At 39.4% G+C, this 23,256-nt stretch overlaps 1 protein-coding gene and 1 non-coding gene across 3 annotated transcripts in view; one reads left to right on the top strand and one right to left on the bottom strand.

Annotated features, from left to right (window-relative positions):
- Positions 1-5,669: 5,669 nt before the first annotated feature.
- Positions 5,670-5,773, bottom strand: LOC143656604 (U6 spliceosomal RNA). The gene has a single exon (XR_013162521.1). It is a non-coding gene; the product is annotated as a U6 spliceosomal RNA (small nuclear RNA).
- A 290-nt stretch (positions 5,774-6,063) lies between these two features.
- AKAP6 (A-kinase anchoring protein 6) overlaps positions 6,064-23,256 on the top strand; it is a 661,506-nt gene continuing 644,313 nt past the window's right edge. The window contains exons 1-3 of one of the 2 annotated variants that reach the window (XM_077126982.1): positions 6,064-6,289; positions 14,851-14,900; positions 17,672-17,872. The gene's annotated coding sequence lies outside the window, so the exon portion shown is untranslated. Of the gene's footprint in view, positions 6,290-14,850; positions 14,950-17,671; positions 17,873-23,256 lie in introns of both variants that reach the window. The other variant, XM_077126983.1, reaches the window with a different exon arrangement.

Genomic DNA, 23,256 nt, shown 5'->3' with positions numbered 1-23,256 from the left:
CTGGACTTCTTGGAAGTGCATATTCATGTCTTTCACTAAGTTTGGGAAGTTGTCTGTCATTATTTCTTTGAATATTCCTTCTTCCCCTTTCTCTCATTTTTCTCCTTCTGGGACTCCCACAGTGCTTATAGTGGTGTACTTTATGGTGTCCCAGAAGTGTCTTAGGCTTTTCTCACTTTTAATCATTATTTTTTCTTTTTGCTTCTCAGCCTGACTCTTTTCAAGTATCTTGTTTTGCTTTTACTCGTTCTTTTTTCTGCCAGCTCCCACCTGCTATGGAAATATTCCTGGGAATTTTTAATTTCAGTCATTGTGGCCTTCAACTTCAATTGTCCATTCACAGCTTTTCTGATATCTTATATTTCTTTTTCTGTATTTTCCTTCATCTCCTTCAGCATGTTTAATATTTTTTTAAAAGGCTTTGTTTGGTACCCACATTTTCATCTTTTTCATTTGTATTTTCTGGATTTTTATTCTCTTCCTTTGGACAGACCATCATTTCCTGTTTCTTTGTCTTGTACTCTCTTATTGCACACTGTGTATTTTAATATTTTAAAATGTTAATTCTGGGATCTAACCTCTGAGATGTGTGCTTCTTAGTCATAACCAGCCGGTGATAGGCTAGAGATGTTCTTGAGCTTCAATCCTCCTATCAGGAAGGTCTGCCAAAGGCAAATGCAGAGTGCAGAGTTTTACCTGTCTCTCTAGGCCTATGTCTTGTTCTTTTGCTTGTTAGGTGTTTTGGAGTTCCCCTGTTTACAGGAATTGGGTTGGTCCCTCTGTTTCCCAGGAGACAGCTCTCCCTCTCCAGGGTGTTTGCTAGCAGGTCTTTGTTGTCCTTTTTCTATATTCCTTTTGTTGTTTCAAGCTTCTTTGGCTTTGAGGGCAAATTCTAGGAGGTGGTGAATCTCAGAAACGGCTTTTCCAAGTTAGTCTCCCAGCCAAAACAGAACCAGGAATTGATGAAGGACACACAGACTTGGCTCCAAGGTGCCCTGGGGATGGTATCAGTGAGGGCACTAAGAACTTCCATGACAGATCCTAAAGCTAACTTTCCTGGCCTACCCAGCAAATGCAGCCCTTCTGCTGTTTTAGTTTCCACAGCCCTTTTAGTTTCCATCCCACTCTGGGGAGGCTTGGTACAATGGCTGCCCTCAGAGCCATGCCCCCAGCAATCCAAATTTGCTAATCAAAAGCCTTGATAAGTGATCATCTGTTCCCACCCCTGATCTTAGGGAAGAGCATTTTTTAGGTCCTTTCCTGTCACCAACGAGGAGTCACTGCTGGACCCTGCAGTGGCCTGTTGCGAGAATGGGGTTGGGTGCAGGTAGCTGCTGCCCAGAGAGAGCAATTTATTGTTCCTTGCTTTAATTTTTCAGCCTTCCTTCTGTTCTTCCCTGTACAGTGTTCTACTAGCCCCTGGAGTTTCAAAATCGTTGTCTCAGACAGCTCCAGTTTAATAGCTGTTCTGGCAGAGGGATGGACCTGGAGCTCCCCAGTCTGCCATCTTCCCACAATCCTTTGGGTAGTTTCTTCTTTATCTATCTATCTATCTATCTATCTATCTATCTATCTATCTGTCTGTCTGTCTGTCTGTCTGTCTGTCTGTCTGTCTGTCTGTCTGTCTGTCTGTCTATCTATCTATCTATCTATCTATCTATCTATCTATCTAACTATCTATCTATCTATCTATCTATCTATCTATCTATCATCTATCTATCGTAAAATATATATATATATATATATTTCTAACAACGTAGACCTTTAGGTAATCTTGTTCCAAATTTCAGCAAGATTTGATTTTGCTGAAATATGGATGTATCTATCTGTTTATAGATATATAGACAAATATATATCATTTGAATGCTACTGTTTTACTAACTTCATCCTGAAGTGAATAATATGTATTTACAGAGTCCTCAAGTAATATATTGTCATTGAAGGATAGCTTACTCGCAATATTGCTTAGGTATGAGAATGATTTTCCTAAACTACCTCAGTTCATTGACTCCTATCTTGTGTGCTTATCTCGATTTCAAAGATGTTAAAATGTGAAAAAAATGGCTGCTGATGACTGTATTGATTGTAATATGCCTTCTGATTTCAGTGATGTTAAAATATGAAAAAAATATATGTTCCAGTAGCTCTACAATTCAGATGTAAATAAAGATTCAGTTTTTTTATAACATACTTATGCAAATTGGTATTCTCTGTATTAGTCAAAACATAGAAACAGATTAAATATAGAACTGAACCCAAGGCTACATCTTTCCACGCTCACACCCAAAAATTATGATTCAGTTTCAGACACATCACCTACTGCAATAATTTAATGTTTATTTTAATTAATTTATTTTTTAGTTTTGTATTTAATTAGTAAATCTGCTTTGGTTTTAGAGTTGTAGAACAGCTTTAATAATAAAGAGTTTGTGCCTAGTTTTGTTTGTTTATATTTAAATAACCAAATAGTACAGGTAATTTAAGCAACAGTGGAGGTCTGGGAAGATTTGTTTTAAAAGGGGTCATATGAAAATTACCTGTGAAAAATTCTGCTCTAGCCCTTTAAGCACCACATTGTTCATTAATGTCCTTTCTAAAATTAAGCTTTTTTTTGCTGTTTCTGTAAACATCTGATAATTTAGCACAATTATAAAGATTTTTCCTTTCCCTCAAAGGGCTTGATCTACTACCAACCTTTTTTTTTTTCCCTATGTGTTAAACATTTTTTTCTTTTCAAAATAAAAAAGGTGGTCTTTTTTTTTTTTTTATCACTCTTATCAGGTGGCCATATGGGAGTGTTGCCTGACTCTAAAGGGGCTTATGATGTGTAGAGACATCAAATTCATGACCCTGGAACCATCTTTCCAATTACAGATTCCTCTAACCATGTATCCTTTAGTAAACCGACAGAGTAGTAAGGATTTTAAAAGAGAGAACATGAAAGGGTTTCCATATATTTCTTTTTTAAAAAAAAAATATTTTTATTGTAAACAACAAACATACATTCTTGACATACAAATCCATATATTTCTTCAAATCATAAAAATTAAACATCAATTTACTATTTTTTTAATAGCTTAGGAGTTAGAAATGGTTTATTGGAAAGACAAGCCATTAGAAGAAACATTAACAAGATATATTTTATTTCTAATTGGGCAATTTAACTCAATATCTGAGTCATTTTCACTTTTTTTTTTAAAGGTGGGGAAAAGGCAGAGAACATAATTCTTTCATTTCTTTTGAAAAGAAATGAAAGAATTGTAAATATAAACACAGAGAAAGATAGATTTAGTAGTAATCACTGAACATTTTCTGTTCCCTTCTCTATGCTTATCTCAGCAATGCCAGAAATTCTTATATGATTTCACACTGTTTTCTTTTGACACATCAGAAAACTGGGCACAATTGAAAGGTTCCTCAAAGCTGATCCTCAGCAGCTTTTTACTTAAGAAGAGCCCATCATGGTTGGGGGAGAGGGGTGTAGGATGACACAGAAGAACGGAATAGAAGCATGCTATATTTCTTATTAAGGGTACCGTTTTAATATAATGCAGCAAACCTTTGTCCTTCACTTTACTTCAGTACATGGAATGTGTAACCACATCAACCCCATAAGCTTTGACCTTTGGCCTTTATTACTGAGTATGTACAATACACAATGCTATGACAGCATGGTTTTCGCTGTAATTAAAATCAGAATAGTTATCACTCTTATTTGATTATTTCCTGCAAATAAGACCTCTCCTGCGCGCTTGTATGATAAATGGGCTAGGGTTAGGGTGAAGGCGAGGTTTGAAGTACAAAAATGATTCGCCAATTCAACTCTGAATGAACAGATCTAATTCTTTAAATTCACCTCTCAGGTCTCAAACAAGCGGGCCTAAGCGTGCCCTTCCGTGCTTTGGCCAGGTGGCCTGTGGCCGGGCCAAGCCCCAAGCTGACCTCGCAGGAGCCACAGCGGGAGGCGTAGATCCCCCAGCGCCCGACCTTACCCGCGCGGGTGCAGCAGGACTCAGGCCCAGAAACACCTGCGCGAAGGCACAAGGGATCCAGCGCGGCATTCAGTGTGCGCCACCTATTCCTGAACTGAAGCCGTCGGGTCACTGGGCGGAACCACCCCTAGAGCTGGAGGCTGGGTTCGCTTCAGCAGCTCCTTCTGGAACTGGCGCAAGGTCACCGTATCATAGGTTAAATATGGGTGGCAAGTTCCATCCACCAAAGGCTTTGGTTAACGCAGCAGGCCTGCCAATTTGCAGACTTCGGAGGGACGTCGCCTGGTCAGGTCGACCTCGGCGGACCATCCTGCCACCTCTGTATCGTCGTACTCCAAGCGCCACAGCCGCCTCGCCGACCGCACGTCTCGGGATCGCCTAGGTCCTCCAGGGCACCGCGCACGGATGGACGCCGCCCGTACTCGCGGCTCCCGGCATGCTCCGCGGCCGAAGCGCCAGGGCCGGAGAATCTATGGCTTGGGTCCCGAGACCCGCGCTCTTACCCAAGGTGCCCCAGACGCTCATTTGCATATCCCTTCGCATAGGTTAGACCCGAAAGGTCATTTGCAGCTAGGAGCTGCCAAGCGATCACGGCCACAAGTGTGGGAGCCTCAGGATGTCTTTCCGTTTGATACAATTTCCCTAAACATTTTGAGGGTCGATGGGAAAGCGGAGATTTGCTCATCATACGTACAAGAGAGTAGACGCTGCCATGCTTTATGTGCTTTATATACCTAGTGGAACAACCCCGGCGCCTGCTTCGGCAGTATGTGTGTTATAATTGTGGGCTGATACAGTTAAGAGATTCACATGATGCTTTACATTTTACTTGGTTTCCTTGAACATCGGTCCTTTGCCGTTTATCATTGGGGAAAAGATACATGTTAAAGCAATATGTTTAGCATCTAATTAATACTCAAGCTGTGATATTCTGGCCATAGGTTTTATGTGCACGTGTCGTTTTTTATATATCTCGGAAAAGAGGAAACATCAACTTGCAATTTCCTCATTGAACTATAACCTCTGAAATATTTATGATCTTGTTTCCTTCCTTCATCGACAAAAACTAGAGGTCCGGGCAGGTTGGCCCTTATTCACTACAAGCCTGCCTGGCTCGTGACAGTTGCTCAATGAGTCTTTAGTAAAGAAGGGAAGTAATGTTAGTGCACACCTCTTGGTGCCTACTTTGTGACATTCTGTGGTTATTTTCGGCCTGGTTGTGTAGCGTCTTTTCTCTTAGGAGTCTGCACAAAGTCAGAGACTGTTTCCAAGTGCTCGTTATCAGATAAGATCAGTAATTTTTGCCGGTGGCTGACGATTCTGGAGTTTCAGAATCCAAGGAAACCTGTTAGAAGCAGTCTTCTTTCTCATACCGGTTTTGTAGACCTCTAAGGCGCTCAGAAGTGTTGTTTTAAATCGGATGGGCTCAGCGATATAAACTTTTTTAAGTGCTCGAACCGTAAACTCATGTTAACCCGTGAAGGCATGCTCTCGAGTCAGGATAATGGGATTAACTTGGTGACTTAATTAATTTACTGCCGTGTTTTGGGCGGCAGTCGAGAAGGATATGCCCCTCAGACTCCAAAACAGGATGGAGAACCTTACAACACCGAGAAATTTCTACACCCAGCTTTCTGAAATCCACCGTTACCTTGATTTTAACCAGCAAAAGCGCAAAAAAATACGGAACGCTTCACGAATTTGCGTGTCATCCTTGCGCAGGGATCATGCTAATCTCTGTATCGTTCCAATTTTAGTATATATGCTGCTGAAGCGAACACATACTGCGTTTTTCCGCAAATATATATGGCGGAAAGATCTCTCCTCTCTTGTACTTATGGTGAACAAATCTCTGCCTTCCCACCGACCTCAAAGCGTTTAGGGAAATTCGGTCAAAAGGAATGACAGCGCGAGGCTCGCACTGTTGCACCCATGATCATTAGGCCGTGCCTGGCCGCGAATGATCTGTAGGGTTTAACCTATGGAACGGGATATGCAGATGAGCGCCTGGCGCACCTTGGGTAGGGGTGCGGGTCTCCAGACCCAGGCCCGAGAGGCTTCAGCCGCGGAGCATGCCGGGAGCGGCGAGAGCGGCTGTCTCCCTCAGCGTGTGGTTCGCTGGAGGACTCAGGCGAGCGGGAGACGTGAGGTCAGCGAGGCGGCTGCCGCCCTAAGGGGGCCGGGCGGAGCAAGGAGCGAGTCGTTTAGCGCAAGTCGATTCACCACTACCACTTCCTGTGATGAGTACTTAAAAAAGATATAAGCACCCCGCCATTATCACAACTGGAAGAGTTAAGGTAATCCCTTAGTTATTTAATATATAGTCTACATTCAGATTCCCTTGCTTGTTTCAAAGATGCCTTGCTGTGGTTGGTTGTCGCCAGGATCCCACCTTTTTTTGGTTGCTGTGAGTCTTAGGTCTCTATTCTCCTCTAACGATTTTCCCGCTATTTCTTTTCCTTATTGTGGGAACAAAACATTTACCCGGTGGAATTTCACATCCTGCATTTGGCTGATTTCATGATGTCGTTTAATTTATTTCTCTCTCCTCCACTGTTTCCCGAAATTTAATGATTAGATCTAAAGGCCTCAGTAGATTCCAGTTCACCTTTTTAGGCGTGCCAGCTTTATTGGTCGCAGGTGTGCCCCGAGCGCATCGCAGCACCGGGCACCTCGCGTCTGGCGTCGGCGAAGTCATTGATGCCCAACACTGACGAATGGGTTCAGATGGGGTCAGCAGTCAGACCTCTCCATTAGAAAGTTTCCTATGTGCGTTTTGCTTAATGATTTTAGAATCCGCTGATAACTGCTGTCCAGATAGAGGATCTAGTGGGCTTCTGGTTTGTATTTAATCCTTAGTTCCTGGATGTCAGTGAAGGCGCCTGGTGGCCAAGTTCTGCGCCCATGGAAGAGAAATAAGAGAATAAGACCAGGAAAAGAGATAAAGAAAGAGTATCTAAGTCGTTTGAGTTTCTGTGATCCATTCTGTGATCAGGTGCTTTCCATGTTAGTTACCTGAGTTAACAAATTACCTTTCTTAGCTAGGCTAGATTGAAGTGTTTCTCTCTGTTCACTGCTGAGAGGCTTTTCTGGAACCACTTAATGTTGGCCTTGAGGACTGGGTCTCTAGGCCCCACCTCTACTAGGCTGTGCTACACTTTTAATTACACTTTCTGTCATAGAATCAATGGGTAAAAGAAAGCAATTCCCTTCTTTCTCTGCCCTCTTCCCCCATCCCTGTTTCTTTTCTGGATATTCACTGATGGTTGTTTTCTAATAGGCTGTGCATTTACTGAAGGAGACTCTGCTAAAAACCTAGTTCTGTTCAAATTTGATATCTTGGATATTCTTATTCTCATCTTCCATTTCTGCTACAGAGTTATCTTTTTAAAAAATGCTTGTCCTCCTTTACAGTCTTTTCCTCCTGGTTCTTTTTCCCCTATTGGCCTATCTGAAACTGTCATGTACCCCAGAAAAGCCATGCTCTTTAATCCTCATTTAATATTGCTGGATGGGATCTTTTTGTTTCCATGGAGATGTGACCCACTCAGTTGTGGCTGTTAACTTTAGATCAGATGGTTTCCATGGAGATATACCTCCACCCATTCAAGATGGGGTTGCTTACTGGAGCCATTTAAGAGGGAGCATCTTGGAAAAAGCTTTAGTGCTGACAGAGCCCACACAGCCAGAGGCCTTTGGAGATGCAAAAAGAAAATGGCCCCATGGAAGCTGTTGAAAAAGCTAGCAGACATTGCCATGTAACTTTCCAGCTTAGAGACAAACCCCAAACGTCATCTGCCTTCTTGGACCTTAGTTTGGATATTTTCATGGCCTTAGAGCTATGAACTTGCAACTTAATAAATTCCCTTTTTAAAAACTGTTCAGTTTCTGGTATATTGCATTCCAGCAGCTTAACAAACTAAAACACTCATCCTTCTCTCCCCACCCCATCTACATTGTGTACATCACTGTTTTGGTTTGCTAAAGCTGACTGTTCTAGTTTGCTAGCTGCCAGAATGCAATGTACCAGAAACAGAATGACTTTAAAAAAGGGGAATTTAATAAGTTGCTAGTTTACAGTTCTAAGGCTGAGAAAATGTCCCAATTAAAACAATTCTATAGAAATGTCCAATCAAAGGTATCCAGGGAAAGATACCTTGGTTCAGGAAGGCCGATAAAGTCCAGGGTCTCTCTGTCATATGAGAAGGCACATGGCGAACACAGTCACGGTTTCTCTCTCATCTGGAAAGGTTCATGGCGAGCACAGCGTCATCTGCTAGCTTTCTTTCCTGGCTTCCGTTTCATAAAACTCCCTGGGAGGCATTTTCCATCTTTATCTCCAAAGCGCTGGCTGAGGGACTCTCTGCTTCATGGTGCTGCAGCATTCTCTCTGCTCTCTCTGAATCTCTTATACTCCAAAATATTTCCTGTTTTATAGGACTCCAGTAAACCAATCAAGACCCACGCAAATGGGTGGAGACACATCTCCCCCAATCCAGCTTAACAACCACTCTTGATTGGGCTACATCCCCAGGGAGATAATTCAGTTACAGATTCAAACATACAATATTGAATAGGGGTTATTCTGCCTTTACGAAATGGGATTTTGATTAAAACATGGCTTTTCTAGGGCCCATACATGCTTTCAAACTAGCACACTGACAAAAGGCAATATACCAGATATGAACTGGCTTTTAACAATGAAGACTTATTAGCTTATAAATTTACAATTCCTAGGCCATGATGAATGTCCAAATTAAGGTGTCAACAGGATGATATGTTTTCTGAAGACCACCTACTACCAAGCTTGGGCTTTTCTGTCAGATAGTGAGGCACATGGTGGTGTTAGTCCTTCTCTCCTGGGTTTCATTCCTTTTAGCTTCTGGCTTCAGTGGCTTCCTCTTAACTTCTTTGGGGCTTTTTTCTGTGAGCTTCGCTGTTCCACCATCTAGCTCTCTCGCCCTACAGATCTGCTTTCAGGCTTGTCAGCATCTCCTTTTTTTCCCACCAAACACATAGTGCACCAAGTGAAGTTGTTTCAAGGTCTCCACCAGGGCCCTTCCTTTTCTAGTCCCTTCCTTTTATGACCAAGATCCAAGGATCCTTCAGAACTCACCAGTCTTGGGTTTTATTCCTTCAGGGTTCTGCTAGCTAACCCCACAAACTAAAATATGCTAGAGCAGTGTTTCCTAAATTGTCTAGTGATTGATTCCCAGACTCAGCCTCTCACACTCTCCAGAGGATTCACATGTGCCAAGGCAGTGAAAGGCTTCCAGATGACTGATTTGTGTTTTATGGCCACTTTTAATGAAACATGAAAGTCACTATGGTAAGGCTGGTCTAAGATATTTTTGTGTATGGAGTCTTTTCACAGCAACCAGTTCCTTTAACTTGTAGCAGACAGCCTCGTGTTCTGTTTCACTAAAGGAAAAAAAAAAAAAGAGACTGTCAGAGAAGAACTTCCTTAATTTCTTGTCCGTATCACAAACTTTATTGATGTTCATCCTTATTTCCTCTCTTAGTCTCAGAGGAGCAGTGTCCCTTTTTTTTTTTTTTAACTTTTTTTATTAATTAAAAAAATTAACAAAACATTAAGATATCATTCCGTTCTACGTATACAATCAGTAATTCTTAATATCATCACATACTTGCATATTCATTTCTTAAAACATTTGCATCGATTTAGAAAAAGAAAAAGACAACAGAAAAAGAAATAAAACGATAACAGAGAAAAAAAAAGATTATACATACCATACCCCTTACCCCTCGCTTTCATTTACCACTAGCATTTCAAACAATTTATTTTAACATTTGTTCCCCCTATTATTTATTTTTATTCCATATGTTCTACTCTTCTGTTGATATAGTGGCTAAAAAGAGCATCAGACACAAGATTTTCACATTCACAGCGTCTCATTGTAAAAGCTATATCATTGTTCAATCATCATCAAGAAACACGGCTACTGGAACACAGCTCCACATTTTCAGGCAGTTCCCTCCAGCCTCTCCGCTACATCTTGAACAAGGTGATATCTACTTAATGCATAAGAATAACCTCCAGGATAACCTCTCGACTCTGTTTGGAATCTCTCAGCCATTGACACTTAGTCTCATTTCACTTTTCCCCCTTTGGCTGAGAAGGTTCCCTCAATCCCTTGATGTTAATTCTCAGCTCATTCTAGGGTTTTTCTCAGTCCTTTGATACTGAGTCTCATCTCATTCCAGGATCTCTGTCCCACGTTGCCAGGAAGATCCACACCCCTGGGAGCCATGCCCCACGCAGAGAGGGGGAGGGTGGTGAGACTGCTCGTCATGTTGGCTGGAGAGAGAGGCCACATTTGAGAACAAAAGAGGCTCCCCTGGGGGTGACTCCTAGGCCTAAATTTTAAGCAGACTTGACCTATCCTTTGTGGGGTTAAGTTTCATATGAACAAACCCCAAGACTGGGGGCTCAGCCTATAGCTTTGGTTGTCCACACTGCTTGTGAGATTATCAAGAATTCAACTTGGGGAAGTTGAATTTCTCCCCACTCTCACCATTCCCTGAAGGGGGCTTGCAAATACTTTTCCAGTCACTGATCAGATTATTCTGGGATTCATCGGGGGATCACTCTGGACAAACCAACAAAATCTCATATCCTACCTGAGATTCCAAGTACTTATGACATTCAATCAAACTATCTACATGAGTTATATTAGGAAATGCTCTAGTCAAAATATAAATTTTGTACCAAATAAACATTTTTTGCTTTAGTCTCACACATAAGGTGGCATTTTAAAGTATTAATTATCATCTATTTTCAGCACCCTGCAATAATGACATTCCTTTGTTCTTCCTCATGCCAAAACATTTTTAAAATTTGTACATTGTACATTTCACTATTATTATACACTCTAGGCATTCCTAGATTATACCATCTTGATCTTTACCATCTATCTTTCTTTCTGATTTCATTTATGTCCCCAGCCCTCCTCCCTCTATCATTCTCACATGCAGCTTCATTCAGTGTTTTAACATAATTACATTACAGTTAGGTAGTATTGTGCTGTCCATTTCTGAGTTTTTATATTCAGTCCTGTTGCACAATCTGTATCCCTTCAGCTCCAATTACCCAATATCTCATCCTATTTCTATCTCCTGATGGTCTCTGTTACCAGGGAAATATTCCAAGTTTATTCACTAATGTCAGTTCATATCAGTGAGACCATACAGTATTTGTCCTTTTGTTCCTGGGTAATCACACTCAGCATAATGTCCTTAAGGTCCATTCATGTTGTTACATACTTCATAACTTTATTCTGTTTTACAGCTGCATAATATTCCATCTTATGTAAATGTCAGTTTGTTTAGTCAAATGTCTGTTGATGGACATTGTTCTAGTTTGCTAGCTGCTGGAATGCAATATACCAGAAACGGAATGGCTTTTAACAAGGGGAATTTAATAAGTTGCAAGTTTACAGTTCTAAGGCCTAGAAAATGTCCCGATTAAAACAAGTCTAAAGAAATGTCCAATCAAAGGCATCTAGGGAAAGATACCTTGGTTCAAGAAGGCAGATGAAGTTCAGGGTTTCTCTCTCATCTGGAAAGGCACATGGCGAACGCAGTCAGGGCTTCTCTCTTGGCTGGAAGGGCACATGGCAGACACGGCGTCATCTGCTAGCTTACTCTCCTGGCTTCTGGTTTCATGAAGCTCCCCGGGAGGCATTTCCCTTCTTCATCTCCAAAGGTCGCTGGCTGGTGGACTCTCTGCTTTGTAGTGTTGCAGCATTCTCTGCCCTCTCTGAGTCTCCAAAATGTTTCCTCTTTTATAGGACTTCAGAAACTAATCAAGACCCACTCAGATGGGTGGAGACATGTCATCCCCTAATCCAGTTTAACAACCGTTCTTAACTAAATCTCATCAACCAGGGAGATGATCCCATCACAGTCCCAAATACACAACATTGGATAGAGACTATTCTACCTTTAAGAAATGGGATTTATATCAAAACATGGCTTTTCTTAGGGGGCATATATCCTTTCAAACCAGCACAGACATTTTGGCTGTTTCCATCTCTTGGTAACTCTTAATAATGCTGCTATAAACATTGGTGTGTAAATGTCCATTTGTGTCCTTGGCCTCGTGTCCTTTGAGTAGAGACAGCATATAGATGGGTCCTGTTTTTTAATCCATTCCGCCAGACTATGTCTTTTGATTGGAGAGTTTAATCCATTAACATTCAGTGTTATTACTGCATGGGTAGTACTTTCTTCTACTATTTTACCTTCTGGATTTTATATGTCATATCTAATTTTCCTTCTTTTTACCTTTACTCATAGTCTTCCTTTCTACACTCTTCTCCACATCTCTCTCTTCTGTCTTCGTATCTGTCTCTAGTGTTCCCTTTAGTATTTCTTGCAGAGCTGGTCTCTTGGTCACAAATTCTCTCAGTGATGTTTTGTCTGAGAATGTTTTAATTTCTCCCTCATTTTTGAAGGACAGTATTGCTGGATATAGAATTCTTGGTTGGCAGTTTTTCTCTTTTAATAATTTAAATATATTATCCCACTGTCTTCTCACCTCCATAGTTTCTGCTGAGAGATCTGCGCATAGTCTTATTGGGCTTCCCTTGTATGTGATGGATTGCTTTTCTCTTGCTGCTTTCAAGATCCGCTCTTTCTCTTTGACCTCTGACATTCTGATTATTAAATGTCTTGGAGTATGTCTATTTGGGTCTATTCTCTTTGGGGTACGCTGCACTTCTTAAATCTGTAATTTTAAGTCTTTCATAAGAGTTGGGAAATTTTCAGTGATAATTTCCTCCATTAGTTTTTCTCCTCCTTTTCCCTTCTCTTCTCCTTCTGGGACACCCACAACACATATATTCATGCGTTTCATATTGTCTTTCAGTTCCCTGAGTCCCTGCTCATATTTTTCCATTTTTTTCCCTATAGTTTCTGTTTCTTGTCGGATTTCAGATGTTCCGTCCTCCAGTTCAGAAATCCTATGTTCTGTCTCTTGAAATCTACCATTGTAGGTTTCCATTGTTTTTTTCATCTCTTCTACTGTGTCTTTCATTCCCATAAGTTCTGTGATTTGTTTTTTCAGACTTTCAGTTTCTTCTTTTTGTTCTTTCCTTGCCTTTTTTATATCCTCCCTCAATTCATTGATTTGGTTTTTGATGAGGTTTTCCATATCTGTTCGTACATTCTGAATTAATTGTTTCAGCTCCTGTATGTCATTTGAATTGTTGGTTTGTTCCTTTGACTGGGTCATATCTTCAATTTTCCTAGTGTGATTTGTTATTTTTTTGCTGGCGTCTAGGCATTTAATTATCTTAATTAGTTTATTCTGGAGATTGCTTTCACTTCTTTTATCTAGGGTTTTCTTGCTGGATGAATTTGTTGTCTATCTGTTCTTTGACATTCCGTTCAGCTTTATCTGGACCTTTAGCTTAAGTTTTGTTTAACAGAGGTGAATTTTTCAGTTGTTTTCTTGTTTCTCTCCCTGCTTGTATGGTGCCTTCTCCCCTCCCACACTTAGGAGGGTCTACTTAGATATTATAGACCCCAGCCAGATTTTCCCAGACCAAACTGGCCTCCTATCAGGAGGAAAGAGTCACCTGTGTCGGTTTTCCCTGAAGGTGAGACCCAGCAGGTTGAAAGACTTTCCTGTGAAGTCTCTGGACTCTGTTTTTCTTATCTTGCCCTGTGTGAGGTGCTTGTCTGACTGCAGGTCTCACCAGCATAAGATGATGCGGTACCTTTAACTTTGGTGAACTCTCCCTGCTGGGGGCATGGTGGAGACAGAGGAGAGGTTGTAGGCTGGTTTTAATGGCTTCAAATTACCAAACCCTGGTGTCTGAATTCCTTGATGGAGGGATTCCACCTGAGTTGGGCTTCACCCTCCCCTGGGGAAGGCACAAGCTCCGGACAAGCCCCCAAAAGAGCTCACTTCTGCCTATGCCTGGGGCAGTTGCAGCCTGAAAAGTCCTGCCACTGTATCCAGAGGCAGTCAAGCCTTTGTCAATACACAGCCACAAAACCCTCTGTTTCCTTCTTTTTTTCCCCCCTTTTTCTGTCAGTCCTGCCCCCTTGGCGCCTGGGCAAAAATGAGCAACCTCCGCTTTGATCAGGTTCACCTAAGCTGGGGGCCTATTTTTAGTAGTCAGAATTTGTTAATTAGTTCCACAATTGGCTTTTGATTGTGCCCAGTTCCTGCTGCTGGTAAAGTCCTTTCCTTTCCCCTCTGGGAAGCGGCCTGTGGGGGAGGGGCGCTGGCCGCCGCAGCTTTGGGAACTCACGGTTCTGGGGGGTGCTCGCAGCCGGTTCAGCTGGTCCAGACTGGAGTACGCTGTGTGTCTGGTCACTGACGTGGCCCCAGGAGCTGTTCTGTACTGTTTCTGGTTATTCAGTAGTTGTTCTGGAGGACGAACTAAAACGCGCACGTTGTTAGCTGCCCAGTAGTGTCCCTTTTGTGGCAAAAACTTGTGCTCCAGTGGAAAATTGAGTTGTCTATCTGATTCTGATTCTGTGGGAGCTATTTTACAACTCTGTAAACTGTAGATAACTGATAGCAGTGGGAAATAATTCTGGTCTGTAGACATGCAAATTCTGTCCTGTCCAGTAGAAGTTCAGTTGACTTCTCTTTACCACTGTGGAAGGAGCTGGTTTTGTTTCCATTAACATTCCTTTATACCATATCAATTTGTGCTTTTTTTGCTTTTACCTTTGAGAGACAAACCCCAGGTTATAACATATGTTCCTTCATTGATTAATATGTTAAATAAAATCTTTCACATTTATTCATTTTATATCTGTATGAGAGGCATGTTGTTACCTAATCCCCCTCTCTCTTTTAAAAATTATCTTTCAGCAGTTGGGAGATTTTCCACTGAGGTGGCAGATGGATTCATACAACAGAATCAGGTATACTTTTCACTAGAGGAGTGCATCTCATGGGCTGCTTACAGACCAGGTAGATCTTTTATACCTATAGAAAATCTCCTAATTAAAAGAGCCCTGTTCTGATTGGCTTATGAGATAAATAAATGTTTGTATAATATTCTTATAATTCCCAGAAAATAAGGAAATGGAACTGCTAAAACTTTAAATGTGCTAGATTAAAAAAAATTCTTAAACCAGCTCAGAAACATGTTAATAATCCAAATTCGCCTAAAGGTAAATCTTGAGCAAACCAGACCAGTTTAATAATTTTAGCTTAATAAAGACAGATATGTTTTCTCTGATTTATCAGTATTCTTTATAATACAAGTATACATTTTCATTATACTTGGGTATGTTTCTCCTAAACTTGTGCAGGTTTACAGATCAAATAAGTTACCATTACTTTCACTTAATGCTTGCTTATGAAAAACGTAAATTTATGTTTGACCAAATCTTTGAATCCTTATTCTGATAAACTTTATTTTAATAGTAATTATATTATGCAGTATGTCTAAGATAATTCCAAGATCTTTAGGTATTTTAAAGCCTTGTATTGGTATCAAATTGGGTTAAGTAATGGAAAATTGTTGGATACCTAGCTAGTTTCTAAGTCATATAGAACACTAAAATATTAATTATAATGCTTTATATGCTTTGGCTTCTAACTTTTATATGTTACAAAAAGGTTGTATCTTTGGGTCACATTAATGAATGTGTTCAGTTTTGCCAGCTTGAGAAGTTGTATAAAGAATATTATTGTAAATATTTTAGACCACATTCAAAAGCAGTTTCAGAGAAATATAGCTGTTTATATCTTCTAGTTTGCAAGACAAAGGCAATTGTCCTAAAGCAGCAGCATAGTGTTTAATACTATTCTCTTGCTTTTCTTTTAATTTCTCTATTATCTGTAATGAGTTCTCTTCTTTCATTACTTATGTTAGTGATTTCTGTTTTCTCCCTTATTTTCTTGATCAGCCTGGCTAGAATTTTACCAATTTTGTTGTATTTAAAAAAACAACAACAATTTTTGGTTTCTTTTTTTTTTTTATTGCTTCTTTATTTTCTACTTCACCTAGGCATTTTCATTTTCTGTCATTGATTACTGCTCTTGTCTATTATTTCCTTATTTCTGCTTTAAGTTTCATTTGCTCTTTTTTTCTCTAGTTTCTTAAAGTGGAAGCTTAGATTGTTGATTTTAGACCTTTCTTCTTTTTCTAATATAAGCATTTAAAGTCACACATTTGCCCGTAAGCCCTACTTTAGTGGTTTCCCACAGATTTTATGTGCCGGGTTTTAATTTTCATGCAGTTCAAATATTTACTTTTCCTTTCACTTTTTCCTTTGTCCCACGGGTTATTTAGAGTGTATGTTTTTAATTTCCAAACATTTAGGAATTTTTCCAGATACTTTTGTATTTTTTTCTAATTTAAGTTCCTTGTAGTCAGGAAATATACTCTGTATGATTTCAGTTACTTTAAATTTATTAAGACTTTTTTTCTATTTTTTAATTGTGAAATAGGACATATATACAAAAAAGCAGTAAATATTCAAGTATATTTTTTAAGCAGGTAGTTGTAGAACAGATTTTAAAGTTTGGTATGGGTTACAGTTGCACGGTTTTTCGTTTTGTCTTCTAGCTGCACTAAGACACTGGAGACCAACAGAAATATCGATATAATGATTCAGCAGTCATGCTCATTTGTTAAATCCTATCTTCTCTGTTACTCCTCCTTCTATTTAAATAACTTATATACATAAAAGCAATAAATTTCAAAGTACATTGCAACAATTAATTGTAGAACAGATTTCAGAGTTTGGTATGGGCTACAGTTTCACAATTTTAGGTTTTTATTTCTCGAGACTTATGTTATAACCCAGGATATGGTATGTTTTAGTGTATATTCCATGTGTACAGGAAAAGAAATGTGTTCTGCAGTTGTTGGCTAGTTTGTTCTATAGACCTTAACAGGTCAAGTTAATTGATAGTGTTGTTCAGTCATGTATATCTTTACTGATTTTCTGTACTTCTTCCACTAATTATTGAGAGAACACTGCTAAAATCTCCAGCTATAATTGTGGAATTGTCTATTTGACCTTTGAGATCTGACAGTTTTTGCTTCGTGTAGTTTGAAGCTCTGTTGTTAGTGCATACACATTAGAGACTGCTATGTTTACTTGATGAATTGATCCCTTTACCGTTATGAAATATGCCTCAGCTGTCACAACTTTTAATATTAGTCAAATGAATTTTTGGTCATTTATAAGAACAGATTTAAAATAGAAACTAACTTGTGTTTTGCAAGCTGCATCCTTTTATCCTGCTTCAGTTTTTTTCCATGACAGCTATGTCTGCCACATACATATTTATTTGTTTGTTTTCTCTCTTCCCCTATTAGTATAAAACTTCCAAAGAACGTGATTTCATCTGTTTTGTACACTGCTGTATTCCAACTGCCTACACCAATACCTATCACTAAGTCTGACCTCAGTAAATACTTTCTGAATGAATCAATCAAAATATGCTTGATAAAGACAATAATTGTAACAACATAATATTTCTGTGACTGTACTCCATGTTACGCTGGTCTCTGCTCACATGTGGGCCATTTCAGAAGTAACTTCTGCACACCAGCATGCTCTCACATTGCCCTTCAGCCCAACTTGTACCAAGAATGATGTTCTTGGGTTCTCAGGGCAGTGAAGATGTTAGTGAACAATTGTTTTTTTAACTTGTTCTTTCTTTTTCTTCTCAGCCGTATCTAGCTAGGATATAGCTCTGAATCATTCCAGAGAGATGTGTCTGAGGACAAACACACACCCTCGCCCTGGACCTAAATTATGAATCTCCACTCACTTCCTCTGCAGAGGAACAGTCAAGCCCTCCTATAAGAAGACCTCAGAGGGCCGGTCTAACTTGCTTCTAGGAGTGGTTCTGCATCCCTGGAGATTGAAAGGTGAGTCGGAGTTCGATTCTTATGCCAAGGCCCCAGCTGTGTGAAGCATTTACATTTCACATCACCTAATCCACACTGTGGTTTCACTTCCCCAACCTCATCTGCTCATTCTCACAGCTGGAGGTTTTTAGTTTTCCAGGAAAGCAAAGCTTGAAGTCCACCAGGAAAACTGAAGCTGCTGCCAGCTGTAGTATTTGATAATATAAACTGCAAATAAAACATTTTTCAATCAAATCTGTCTCTGAGATTTATTTCCAAAGAGGAAAAATTATTTTTAATTATTTGTGTGTTTTGGAAGGATCCGTGGATCTAATACTCAGAGTTCAAACCCAGCTCCATCCCTTGGACAATTTATACCATTTTGTAAAATGGGGATAATAATGTGTGTCTTGCCTGCCTCAAAGGGTTGATAGGATGATCTGTGAGAAATGCTCGGCAAAGTGGCTTGTGAACTGCAAACCTCTGCGGGAATGTGAATTGCGGTTGTCACTGTGAGAGGCTTGAATTTTTCTTTTTTATCTTGGTAATTCAAGAAGAATATTTGGGTATTTGCATCGCACCTGTCTACCACTCTTAAGCCAGGAACACATCCCAGAATCCATTGGCTATTACCCTGGAAACATGATCATTTAAAAACAATAACTCTGGAAAGGAAACAATGTATCTGTGAGGAAAAGCACACTTTGGCCAATAGTCGTTTTATTTTCTGAAAGCTGAAAATATAAGGCACATGTTTAAACATGTTTCTTAGTCATTTTTTTCTAACTGCAGAAAGCTATATGCATTTGGGATGTCCTTGTTAAACACAATGAAAATGAGAAAGATAAAATTCATTGTTATATTGGGGAAGTTACTTAAAATCTTCCTACTTGTAACTACTAGTAGCCTATCATCTTTCTTAATGTCTAGAATGTTTACGACTCTTAACTGTTGACAGTGCTTGGCTCCTGCTTTCCACCTTGATAGTCCTGAGTAAGCTCAGCCATTTGAGGTTTAGTCTGCAGAGTGTGTGTATCTGCATCTTTGGTTCATGGAGGACATACTCCAGTGTACATGCCATCTCCTTCCTCTGAACTCGTTTAATCCAGATTCCTCGGCACCAACTCTGGAGACTGTGATTCAGTAGGTCTGGGGGGGTGCCCAGAGGATTCTGTTGCACGTGCTCTGTGGGTTACGCTTGGAGAATCACCATGTTCTCCATCTGCTGGCCCATTTTAAAATTTTTATTGTGGTAACATACATATATAACATAAAATTTCCCATTTTAACGACTTTCAGCTATACGATACAGTCATTAATTATATTCACAAAATTGTGCATCGCCACCATCTGTCACTAAAACTTTTTAATCACCCTGACCAGAAACAGGAATAAAATGGACTGATAGACTGATTGGAGGAGGACATCATTTACTTAAAGAACTTAAAATTCACTTTGGTAGTTTCCTTCGATTGACTTGAACTTCTCTTACCCACTGAACTTTGATCTTGAACTTTTTTTTAATGGTACCTCATTTGTGGTTTTAATTGGCATTTCCCTAATAACTAATCATTTTGGTCATCTTTTAGTATGCTAATTAGCCATCATTTATCTTCTTACTGTGTTATTTTTTATATATTCTGTATACTAGTTATTTATAATATATATGATTTGCAAATATTTTCTCTTGTGGCTTGTCTTTTCATTTTTTTAATGGTTGCTTTTGAAGAATGGAAGTTTTGAATGTTGATGAGCTCCAGTTTATGAATTTTTTTCTCATATGAGTAGTGCTATTTGTATTGTGTCTAAGACCTCTGTCTAACCAAAGGTCACAAAGACTTTCTTCAATATTTTCTCCTAGAGGTTTTATAGTTTTGCTTGTTTGGGAAGTCCATGGGCTGGGAATCGAACTCAGATCTCCTGCATGGCAAGCGAGAATTCTACTACTGAACAACCCTTGCACCTCCCACCCCGTCCCCATATATAGGATTTTTTTTTTTTTTTTTTTTTTGCATGGGCAGGCACTGGGAATTGAACCCAGGTCTCCAGCATGGCAGATGAGAACTATGCCTACTAAGCCACTGTGATCTGCCCCAGATATAGTATTTTTGAGAGATTAAAAAAAAGATTCACACTTTTTTTTCTATTTATTATCTGGATTAATTCTGTTTCTAGGGTCATTTGCTCTCTTTGTCCATCTGTCTTTCTGCCACTGAATTTTCTCCAGTTTTCTGCTTATCTTTTCATCCATCACACATTCATTCACTCCAAAAATATATGTTGAACACTCGGTGTGTGCAGGTATCGTCTGGGACACTGAAGATACAGTAATGCTTTCATGGAACTTATATTTTAAGGGTGGTGGTAGATGGGGAAAATGTTGAAGGTAAATAGATAAACTCAATAATTACAGGTAGAAATTGACAATAAAAGAAGTAAACTGGGTAATGAGTAACTTAGAGGCTACTACAGATAGAATATTCAAGGAGGACATCTTTGTAGGGCATTAGATCAGATCTGATGACTAAAAGAATGATATTGAGTCACTGAAGAACCGTAGGAAAAATACTTCAATTTGCTGGAAGAGCAGGAGCAAAGGCTCCAGGTCAGCAAAGGCTCTTTATGATTAAAGAACAGCCCACTGGCTGGTGAGGATAAAGATAGATTGATGCTCTGCCATCTATACTTACGAATGAAGAAATCCTTTGGGTAGGGGATTTGGTGAATCTTAATCTCTCAGCTTTTATGAAATATTCTAAATACTCTTCCTCATAACCGCAACTGCCAGTTTTACGTTTGGCTCCTCTCTTGAATTTTGCCTGTTGGGTAATTTCCCTAGCTGGTTATTTATTACCATCACCCAGTCATCTTTACCTCTTCCAGAAAGTCAATAAAAATTCACATTCTGCTGATGTGGGTAGGAATGGGAATGGGGACCTTGAACTTTTAAAGGGGGAGAACTACCTTTCAATAGATTCTCATTCTTTGTTGGCAAAATTTCCCTAAAACTGGATGGCCAAATTGTAAATTGACTGTAAATAGTTTTGAACAAGTTAGACGCCTCTTGCTGCCCTGAGTAGTTCTATATTTAGTTATACTCTATCTATTAGGCAAAACTTTGTTATTTTTGAAATTAAAGCAGATTTTTTTCCCCAGAAATTCAGGTGAGAGAGGTGGTCACCAACAAAACTGATTTTTTTCTTTTTTTGCTCTTTTTATTCCCATCTTTCAATGCCCGTGATATACCTGCAAAGAGGGTCATTCTGGAACTGGTTTATATACTTGGTAAATCAAAGTATGCTTCTTTTCCAAGCACTTAGCACTGAGGTAGGCCACTGACCACACCTTGAAAAAGACATGGTTCTCAACCTTTCTTCACCACGATAACCCCCTGAGAACTACCCCTCTGCCTGACAGGAGCAGAGGACATTAACTGTAATTGCCTTGTTCTCAAATGATTGCTCCCCTTGTTCTCTCTCTGGCAAAGGTGGGCAGTGTATGTGTTATTTGAGAAAGTTCCCCAGGTGGTTCTGATACCTTCTACTCTATTCTCCATTGGGAATCACTTTCAAATCCCATAATGGGTCATTTTTCAGTATAACCAAAATTAATTTGTTGGCTTGCTTTATCTGTTTTGGAAAGAATTGTGATCAAATTTATCTCTTATTTATAGTTCTGAGAATTGTACTTTTATTACTTTGTATGTTTATAAGTTCAACATTGTTATATATTCTTGTTATAAACATCTTTATGTAGTATACTTCTTTATCCCTAATAATACTGTTTCATTAAATTTTATGCTATCTGATATTAATATTGCTAAGTATGGTTTGTTTTGGTTAATATTGACTTGGCATATCTTTATCCATCTCTTTATTTTTAGACCTTTGGTGTAGTTTTTTAAAATTATGTCTCTTGCGAATAATATTACTTGGGTTGAAAATTTGATCCATTCCCTTATTCTTTTAATAGGTGGGTTTAATCCAGGGGTTCACAAAATTTTTTTGTTGTGTGGACCGTAAGTCTCTGTCATAAATAACTACACACTGCTTCCATTGTAGTACAACAGTCATAGAAAATACATAAATAAATGACGTGACCAGATTTGGCCCGTTGGTTGTAATTCTCCAACCCCTGCTTTAATTTATTTTCGTTTTTGTGATTGACGATATATTTGGACTTATTTTTATCATCTTATTTTGTGTTTTTTTGTTTACCATCTCTACCGGTTTGAAAATATTATGTACCCCAGAAAAGCCATGTTTTAGTCCTGATTCAATAATGTAGGTTGGAATCTTTTGATTAGCTTATCTCCATGGAGATGTGACACACCCAGTTGTGGATATTAACTTTTAATTAGATGGAGATGTGACTCCACCTATTCCAGGTGGGTCTTAATTAGAGGAAACATTTTGGAGAGAGTCAGAAATGAGAGAAATGACAGAAGACTTAGAGCTGACAGAAACTTCACAGCAGAGCTAACACAGGTGTGGACACATGGAAAACAGAGACACGGATGTTTGGAAGTGCATGGAGCCCAGCAGATGTCACCATGAGATATTAAACAAGCCAGAACCTGGAGGGGCAGAAGACACCCAGCTGACAAAGGTGTTCCTAACCCATGGACCTTCCTTGAATTTAGGTAACCTATTGTTGGTGCTTTAATTTGGACATTTTCATTGCCTTAGAACTGTAAATTTATAATTAAATTCCCCTTTTTAAAAGCTGTTCCAGTTCTGGTATATCGCATTCCGGCAGCTTGCAAACTAACACACCATCTGTCTTAGGGCAATGCTAGCTGAGGTTATGGTGTGAACCCTGAAACCTTAGTGACTTAACACAATAGAAATATATATTTTGTTCATGTAAAATCCAATCAGTGGCACAGAGAAGCTGGTCTGCCTCACGAAGGCATTCGGGGACCCAGGCATGTTCTATCTTGTGGCTCTGCCACGCTCAGCATTTGGCCTCCAAGCATGAAGAAAGCACACCTGCTTTTTAACCACATCAGCTTGAAAGTCGTTCAGATCACTCTTCATATGTCACGTGTCGTTGGTGAGAGCTGGCCACAGAGTCTAACCTAATTGCAAAAGTTTTGGAAAATGTAATTCTTAGCTTGACGGCCACTTCTCAGCAACAATTCCTCACTATGGTAGAGAAATACAAAGCTTTTGCACAAATCTGAACCCTTCTGCCATAGCTACACTTTCTTTTCTACTATTTTTGTGGTTGTCTTTGACTTTTTTATTTTGAAATACGTTGAAATTTATAGGACAGTTGTAAAAATAATACATAAAAGATGTTTGAGAGAACTCAAACATATTCCCCAGCCAGATATCCAGAAGCACCAGCTTTTAATATTTTGCCACATTTGCTGTATCCTTCTATCCATCTGTCTATGTATC

Source organism: Tamandua tetradactyla, chromosome 14, assembly GCF_023851605.1.
Source record: "Tamandua tetradactyla isolate mTamTet1 chromosome 14, mTamTet1.pri, whole genome shotgun sequence".
In the NCBI taxonomy this organism is placed as follows: Eukaryota; Metazoa; Chordata; class Mammalia; order Pilosa; family Myrmecophagidae; genus Tamandua; species Tamandua tetradactyla.
Note: the sequence above shows the minus strand (reverse complement) of the source record. Positions and strands in the feature narration are given on the sequence as shown.